The sequence below is a fragment of the Lactuca virosa genome, chromosome 9 (assembly GCF_052849685.1).
Source record: "Lactuca virosa cultivar CGN04683 chromosome 9, Lactuca_virosa_CGN04683_v6, whole genome shotgun sequence".
NCBI lineage: Eukaryota > Viridiplantae > Streptophyta > Magnoliopsida > Asterales > Asteraceae > Lactuca > Lactuca virosa.
Window position 1 is genome coordinate 281453860 of NC_136434.1, and position 9762 is coordinate 281463621.

Genomic DNA, 9762 nt, shown 5'->3' on the forward strand with positions numbered 1-9762 from the left:
ATATTAGCCGGGCTTGATGCTGCAGTAGCTGATGGAGTTGATGTGATATCAATTTCTATTGGAGAAGAAAACGTGCCTTTTTTTCAAGACAACATTGCAATAGCCTCATTTGCAGCTATCCAAAAAGGAATCTTTGTGAGCTGTGCAACAAGGAACTCAGGCCCGTTCAATGGCACTGCAACAAATGTAGCTCCACGGGTTCTAACAGTTGGTGCTAGCACAAATGACAGAAAAATCAAAGCCACAGCAAAACTAGGAAACAATAAGGAATTTGATGGTGAATCTTTATTTCAGCCAAAAGGCTCCCCTTCTTCTACACTTTCACCACTCGTGTATGCTGGTTCTAATGAAAAACAAGATTCCAAGTTATGTGTCAATGGATCACTTGAAGGTATGGATGTAAAGGGAAAAGTGGTGCTGTGTGAGAGAGGTGTGACATCTAGAATAGAGAAAGGACCAGTGGTGAAGGATGCAGGTGGTGGAGCTATGATATTGATGAACCAAGAACCACAAGGATTCAGCCTAGATGCAGATGCACATGTCCTCCCTGCAACACAGCTGAGTTTTGCAGCTGGACTGGAGATTAAAGCTTACATCAACTCAACACTTACACCAATGGTAGCTTTATTGTTTAAAGTAACAATAATTGGAGACCCTTTAGCTCCATCTGTTGCTTCATTCTCTTCTAGAGGTCCGAATACAGTGAGCCCATGAATTCTGAATCCGGACATTATTGGACCAGGTGTCAGCATTCTAGCAGCATAGACAACCCCACTTCCTGGAAGCACCAACACGAAATCTCCATTTAACATGATGTCTGGAACATCAATGTCATGCCCACATCTCAGCGGTGTTGCAGCACTTCTGAAAGCTACTCATCGTAATTGGACACCAGCAGCTATAAAGTCTATTGTAATTGATTCCGTGAAGGGTTCTCACATGTGGGACATTGGTCAGAATGAGTATATCGATTATGTTGGTTGGTGGGGAATCCATCCCTTTGTGCTACTTTAAAGTGAAATAACGATCTTGACCTCTATTTTTATGGTTTTCCCCTTACAGGGAAGCTGTGAGTGGTGACCTTTTGCATATAAGAGACCATGATACATGCATAAGTAAGTACGCCATCTTTTTTGGTAAATCATTATTCTGTAATGAGCTGCTTGAAATGTTAGCTAAAGCTGGACCTCATATTTCTATTGACCTCAGGTAATTGTAATTCGTTGTTCCTGCTTGAAATGTTTTGGTGACTTCTGTTCAATGCTGGTTAGGATACTTTTTCACGTTCACCCAAGCCTACTATTATCACAGGAATTATGTATATGTGTATATAGTTACATGATGGTGAATCAATAGCTTAATTCAGAAAGAACAACTTAATATAGAAAGTCAAGGAAAGGAGGCTTTCCTAACTTTTTTACAAATTTGTGTTGTGTAGTGTTATCTACCCTTTCTTAGATAGGATCTGCCTGGATGGGAGTCGTGCTCAGGCCAAGCTTGCTGTTTCTGCAATCAGTGGATTGATGGTTACTTCTGAGCACTCCAGTCTCTCAGATCTGTGAAAGGTCTATCTAACTCATTTTCTTTTCATCTCATAATCTGCAATAAATAGGATTAGTGGTTTAATAAGGGTATCAATGAGTTTTGGATCTGTTTATTTGCTGCAATATCTCATTTTAACATTGTTATACATATTGATACTATAGGATGCTTCTTTTTATTTGAAGGGTAATGAATTGATGCACCAAAAAAAACTGATAAGCACACCTTTGGAGTTTGGAAGCAAGTCGTTCATTGTTGCTGTAACATTGTTTTCACACGATAAACAAACTTAAAATGGTGCAAACTAGTTTTAATATAGTATAAATTTAAGCACAACAAAACTTGTTAAGTAACACCATACATACACTCTGCATTATATGTTATATGTTGTTTCTTCTCTAAATAAACATGAAATTTAAACACGCTGATGCTGCTGCTTATCTTATTAGAAACTTGTGGATGCTCTTAAGAGTGGTCCACCTACTCCTACAGTTTTTCAGTCGTTAGGCTGCATGGCTCAGCATTCTGTTGCTGCATTTGAACCCTATGCTGAAGAGATGACTCAGTATATCGTTGAAAATATCTTACTAGTAAACGAGGTGATATTTTATTTCATACTGATACTACCTTTTCTGCCTTGTCGTTTATATCTTAACATATGCTATAAATTCCTCACCCTAATTCTTGTCTTAGGTCGAAATGTCAGACGCTATAGTTTCATCTGAATGCAGTAGTACTTCATGCAATTTGAAGGTGATCACAGTTAACTTCCTGCTTTTGTGGCATTGTCTGGCTTATATAAAATACATATGTATCATTAGTTATATGTCTGTTTCGTTAACATTCATTTTTTTCTCTGATATTCAGCCTGAATTTGAATTAAGATTCACACCATTTTATCTCGTTATGTTGGAATTCACAAAACCCTACCTACCCTACTAATGATGGAACTATGCTCTCCTTCCTCCCCCATTTCTTCTATAAATGACTGACATACCCTTTTTAAACCATATTATTAACATTGTAGTGTGTTAGTTTCTTCTTTATACACACACATACACAATTTATTTTTTACCTAAAAGTATTTAAAAAAAGTTCCATGAGAAAGAAGTTAGCGGAAGGAAAAGTTGTTAAATATTTTGCAAGTATTTAAATAGTGTCGTGGACAAGGACTTTTATTTGCCATTTTTTACGTTCTAAATCTTTTGATTGATTTATGAACGGAAATGAACCAAATAGAAATATACAAAGTAATGGAATTGAAATGTTGAGTTCTTGGCCTATATTACCCTTCTTACGCTAATTGATTTTGCGACTTATTTTCTTCTTTAGAAGTGGTGTTGATTTGCATTTGCTGCCTGGATTCACCTCTACACAAAATGTAGATGAGTTCCTCTGCTCCTCCATGTTTGCCCTTACTGCAACTTGTGGATAGGTAATGTCTGCAACTTCCTAACAAAAACAGGACCTATTAGAGAAATGTAATTTTGAATTATTTTATTTTAGATTTAAACTTTAGGGTAGAAATGTAATTTTGAACTTTATGGTAGAAAATTAATCAATAGACAGTTTCTTCATAAAGATTTTTTCTTTCAAATTAACCATTGAGACATGTTAACAATTTGTTGGATAAAGGCAACTCTTTTGTGAAAATGGTATCTACTTTCATCATAAGCAGATGCTTAATTGTTGCAATCAACAACCCCAATCATCACATACTTAGAAGGGAGTAGAAAATGACTTCCTATTAACTCTTGTTATTTTATGCATTCAATATGTTCTTGCTATATATAAACATTAAATCTTTGTTGTTTTTTTCAAGTCTTTTGCAGATATACAAGTGTTGCATTTTTCATTTCAATTGTTAGTTGTTCTACTAATGATGGAAGTTGCTAATAAAGGAAATGGAAGAAGCCGCATGAAATATATTTTTTGTATGAAACACAGAGTAGATTAGATGAATGCAAATTTATATATTGTAAGAAATAGAATTGTATGACATTAAATTTTATGCAGTGGATTGTATTTTTTGTATATGGTATGTTATTTCTATTATGAGACACTAAATGAAAATTTAATTTAAAAATTAATAAATATATAAATATATTTTTTTAAACATTTAAATTTACGATACGCAAAAATGTATGTCGTCTTCATTTATGACATGGCCTTTATTGACAGGGGTTTTAATGATACGCATTGCGTGTCATAAATGCGCATCGTAAAGACGACGCGCAAAAGCGTGTCGTCTCTCGTTATGACAGGGCCTTCCTTGACACGCATTTGCACGTCGTCTGAGCGTTTTACGACACGCATTGCGCGTCGTAAAAGGCTGTTTTTCTAGTAATGTAGATAACATACCTCTTATTAGGACTTGTAGTTCTTGGCCTTCAAAAGCTTAAGCACCTCAAGTGTGATGCCTCTAATGGTTCACAAACACCAAATGCAAGAGGAGGCTTAAGAGAATAAGTTACTTTGCACAAAATCAACTTCACTCTCTTAGAATGAATGGGGAAGCCGATTTTGGGACTAGGGGTATGCTTTTATAGTGTTACTAAGCTAGGGTTACATTTATGTAAACCCTAATGCTCCATGACCTTTCACATTCTTATGCTCCATGAGTTAAACCTCCATGGACTATCCATGGATTATCTCATTGGTTTAGCTCATCTAAACAATCATGGATCATTGGCCCACACTATAAGAATCATTGATTTAGATAATCAATCCCCATATATTTAATTAGTCTCTTTTGATCACAAAATTAATTACAAATCAATTCTTGATCAATACTAATTAAATAATATGATTTCTCAATTAATATATTATAATTATAATATATTAATAAATCACAAATAACCTTATTCTCAAAAGTCCATCCTATCAAATAGCACTGATGAAGGCAACCCAAAAGGACCATGCTACAATCGGGTCAAGTTCATCCCATTTACAGTTATGGGCTTAGAAACCAAATCCAACATTCACCACTACTCCCGGTGAATCAGTTGCCTCGGCCTCTAACTGTAACGACCCAAAAATCAAGGGTAAAAATTTCATTTATAATATAACTAAAACATTGATACCATTTATTCCAAACATTCCAAATCATTGTTAAGTAAATCATTTATCAGAGTTTATCCCAAAATTATTCATTGCGGAAATCATAGGTGTGTGCACTGCGATCAATCCGAGCTCTCCCTCTTTAAATCGATGATACCTGTAACCAAAACTGTAAACCGTAAGCACAAAGCTTAGTGAGTCCCCCAGAGCATACCACACACATACACATATCCTGTTAGCTAATCAAAGCTACACACATAACAATTAAGCCATGCATACATAAAACCTGTAAGAATGCCATGGGCTACCCCACATGGTCTTTACTTAGGACTGCCATGGGCTACCCCACATGGTCTTACATCCAATGCCATGGGTTCCCCCACATGGTCTTTACCTAGGAATGCCATGGGCTACCCCACATGGTCTTATATCCAATGCCACGGGCTCCCCCCGGGGTCTTCCATGCAAAAACACACAATCACATATCATAACAAATCACATATCTTATCAAATCACATAATGACCAACACATATAACATAATCACATAATGGGCCGGCCTTGGTGCCTTAGACCCATGGGTATGGTGAGAAGACTCACCTTGCACTATCGAAATTCCACAGACGAAACTTCAGCTGCTGGACTAACAGGGTAAGACCCAGTAAGTCCCGACGTACTGCTCCAACTCAACTGCCTGCAATCATCATGTGATTAACCTAACACCACCTTGAAATACCATAAATACCCTCCGGGTCAACCCTAGTCAACCCTGGTCAAAGTCAAAGTCCTCAGTCGAGGTCAACAGTCCATGTTGACCTCAACTCGTCGAGTATAACCAGCCACTCGCCGAGTTCCCTGTTCAACTCATCGACTCGCCGAGTCACCCGAGAGACTCGTCGAGTTCCTTGATGTTTACGGCCGTAAACTTCCAACCGAACACCCCTGGCCGTGAACCCTTGACCGTGAACCCATGGCCATGAACGAGAAAACCCTATCGACTCGCCGAGTCATTTGCACGACTTGCCGAGTCCCCTTAGTCCCTTATGTTTACGACCCTTTCCATTGGGACTCAAGGTCCCAAACTTCAGATATATACTCTACTAGTGTGGATAACACGTAAAGTTTCAAACTTTACGTGCATGCAAGGCCTCACATGGCCATAACACCAAAACTAACCTTCAAACAAGGTTTTCATGCATGGAGACGGGATGAGCTTAATAAAAGGTGGAACTTTATGATATTTGGAACTAAGAGGGTCTAGATCTGGAATCATATCCTTGTGATAGGTTCAGATCTAAGCTTGCTTCCATTTCCTCAAAGTTGGTCATAACTCTCAAATAGAATCTAGGCTTAAGGTAACAGATTCATACCTCAATTCGATGCCCAAGACGAAATAGATGCTAGATCTAGTATTTTCCCCTTGATACTTCTTCTTCAATCTTGGAATCCCTTCCACTATCCCAAGTTTAAGCTCCCAATGCTCTTACTTCACACACCCAAACGTTTGCGGCTGTAAACGATCTCTTATGATGTTAAGGGAGGCTATAAAGGCGTATAATTAGGTATATATATGGGGCAAACCCCGAAACTAGGGTTTTCTCTAAACAGCTCTGACTCGCTGAGTCGGGCCTTCCGAACCGCCGAGTCAGTTCCGACCCACGTTTATGATATCACGACTCTACTTGACAAGTTGGACTCCCAACTCGCCGAGTCCAGACACAAACACCCCACAATAGCAAATTCCAACCAAAACTCGAAACAGGTGTTGCAAGTCTCCCCCACTTGAACTAGACTTCGTCCTCGAAGTCCGTCGTCGAAAGAAAATCTGGGTAATGGTTCCTCCGCAGTCTTTCGTGATGCACCCCTTGCCCTATCAGGGCCAAATCCGGATTGAATCACAATACCTGGTCTTCCGCCCTTCTTCCTATATCGGGTGCCACTCTTATAGAGCGAAGCCTTGAGAGCACTTCAACCATGATGAAGCTTGAGTATCCAACTTTTACCAAGATCGACAACCCTTTCTGAGCCCAACGAGTACCTACACCCGTCATCTCGAGGGACACAGCTGTCACCCCTTGCATTCCATGACCGTTCATTACAGCAATATGACTCAACCGCACCCAACTCTCTCCAATACTGATCGATTCGGCATTATCAACTGACTGGATTCACCCACCATAACTGTCACACCCCAAAACCGGAACGGCGGAAACGTTCGGGGGTGGAGGACGTCATGTTCAGTATCACAACAATGCAAAGTAGTAAACAAGTAACAACATCATCCATTGCATTAATAATATAATTTCATACAAGTGTGTTATGTCAAGTTATATAGACACCAAAAATATACATCAAAATAAAAGATGAGTCTTGAACTAGCTCCATCTTCTCAAAACCTGGCACCGGTACCTGTCTACTGGTGACCTGAGAATACAAGTTTTGAAAGCGAGTATCAGCTTTAAAGCTGGTGAGATCATAAGTATATTAATGTCTGTATTTGTATGAAAGCGTTTGTAAGTCTGTAATTGAATAAGTTTGTAAAAGTTTGTAATTGTTTGAACTCCCCTAGAAAACGCTATGTTTCCTACTAAAAGTAGCCTTCTACCAAGGCATCTAGTATATGTGTGTGTCTCTTGTAAGAGTGTGTATTTTCCCAAATCCGACTATCATTAACCAAAAATATAGTTTTTACATTATTGTTTATTGTGTGAAGATCACAAAGTAAATGTAATGGGAAAATGAAATAGTACTGTAGTGTTGTATTAAGTAACTACTGCTTAACTACCTTAAACCAATTGTTATTTATAGTACTATGTGATCGGCCTGTATCCTGCTACCGACTCATAGAAAAACGACGATGTAAGACGTCGTAAGAAATGACGTTTGGCACCCGTAGACTTGCAAGTACCACTGTAGCGAGCAGCAAAGTGTAGGATAGTCAATCCAGTATAGATCTATACACAAACTCATACGCTCCCCACTTAAGGAGATTCTGGATACAAAACGGTCATGACAGGTAGTGCCATGCCCCGTTACGTGGCTCACATAAATGTAGTAATGTTCTAGTATATGTATGTGCTAGCTGTATTGTGTGTTCTCTCCCTGTCTAGCATGTATTGTTTGTTTCTCATCATAGTATTCTTTTGTTTGTTTCTCATCATAGTATTCTATTGTTTGTTTCTCATCATAGTATTCTATTGTTTATTTCTCATCATAGTATTCTATTGTTTGTTTCTCATGATAGTATCTATTTTTTGTTTCTCATCATAGTATTCTATTGTTTGTTTCTCATCATAGTATCTATTGTTTGTTTGTTATTGACTCATGTATGAACTGACTCATTGTATGTTTCATTGTTCTAGTAATAGTATTAGTATCTCCCTAAACTATACCTATTATAGTTTACTAGTAATGTTGTTTGAATGTATGAACATGTTTGTATACCTTTGCTACCCAAAGGTATTGAACTGTATGAAGTAACCTTTTATATCTATACACATATACATGATATATAACTAGGATTCAAACGACCTTCAGACAAATAACCTGAATACCCTAAATCCACAACCAAACAAGGAACAAGAAGTAAGGTGAGTTATCAGTCCTAAATCCTTTCAATCCTACTTATATAACTATATTTACATAGATACACAAAATATAAGTTAAAAGAGTTTAATAAAAGTATTTGATATGAAAAATAGTTTATAAAACAGTTTGAAGTAAAACAGTTTGGTAACACAGTTTGAAAAGTAAGAAATCCACTTGTTTGGTAGTTATTAATCACATGTGATTGATATAATAACTATAATAGTTCAACTTGTATCCCCCCATAAAAGCATTTAAAAACATTTAAAAGGTTAATTAAGGGGCATGAACTCACCTGTAGTGAGTGGTTTGGATGTACGGATTGTATAGGATGCTAAGTGTCAAGTGAAGACTTGAACACACACAAGGATCCTAGTTAACATATAATAACACATATATGTATCCAGTTAGTCATTAAACAACTAATTAACCAAGTTAAGACATCCTAGGACATGTAAAACACCTTATTTAAGTGTTACAAGTACTAAGGATTGCATCTAAGGGTGGTAGGACATTGCTATTGAGTTTGGGGTCCAAGGGTAAACTCTATTGGAGTTTACGGTTTTGGGACCAACTCACATTGAGTTTACGGTCGTAAACCCATGAGTTTACGGCCGTAAACTCATGGTACTTTCACCATTTTGTGTTTTGAAGCTTATAAGGTCATTAGAAGCATTCCTACTTCATGTTTAAACCTTAGGAAGTGATTAGGGCACCATTTCACTCCTTTGTGGAGTTTACGGTACTTGGACCACTTTTCCTTGGGTTTACGGCCGTAAACCCAAATGGTTTATGGTCTTTATGATGTTTTAAGTCCTAAGCACTTTAAGGTTATGTTCTACCCTAGTATCCAAGGCTTGGTAAGGGACTAGGGCACACTTTTGCCCCTTTATTAGGGTTTACGGTCCAAGAACATCTTGGACCGTAAACACCTTTGATCTTGTGTTTCGTTGGTGTTTTCTAGATGATTAGAAGTGTAACAAGTCTTATAACAAGCCTAGGTAAGAGTACTTACTATGTAGAAGCTTGAAAAGATGCTAAAAGTCCAAGAACACTAGTCTGTGTTCTTGGTGAAACTTGAAGATCTACACATTTGGAATGATTTCACGGATGGAATCATGTAAGATCACTAGATTAAGTAAGATATCAACTTATTAGGGCTAGAAACACTTACAAAGTTGAAGATCAAGAAAAAAATTCGGATGATACTTGAGAGGATTTGAGTTTTGGATCTTGAAAAGTGAAAAAGTGAATAAAATGGCTAAGTGCCATATTTATACCCTTGGGGTTTACGGCCGTAAACACCTTGTTTAGGCCGTAAACTCCAAACTCTTGGAGTTTTGGGACATTATTGCTCCACAATAAACCCTAGGGCATCCTCTCTCCTGTTATCTCCTGAAGTACTAGGCTTTAGAATACTCAAACTGACTCTACACAGCTCAAAAGTTAGCAAAAACTGTTCTGACTTCTATTGAAGTGAATGATTGTACAAAATAGAAATTTCGGGTTGTCGCATCATCCCTCTGTTAGAAGGAATTTCGTCCCGAAATCAGAGTTTAAGCAAATAAGTAGTTACA

The 9762-nt window shown here is 37.7% G+C and overlaps 1 long non-coding RNA gene across 1 annotated transcript; it reads left to right on the plus strand.

Moving 5' to 3' along the window:
- Positions 1–1443: 1443 nt before the first annotated feature.
- Positions 1444–3485, plus strand: LOC145135705 (uncharacterized). The gene is made up of 5 exons (XR_013719988.1): positions 1444–1565; positions 1992–2141; positions 2236–2295; positions 2875–2977; positions 3365–3485. It is a non-coding gene; the product is annotated as an uncharacterized LOC145135705 (long non-coding RNA).
- The last annotated feature ends 6277 nt before the right edge of the window (positions 3486–9762 follow it).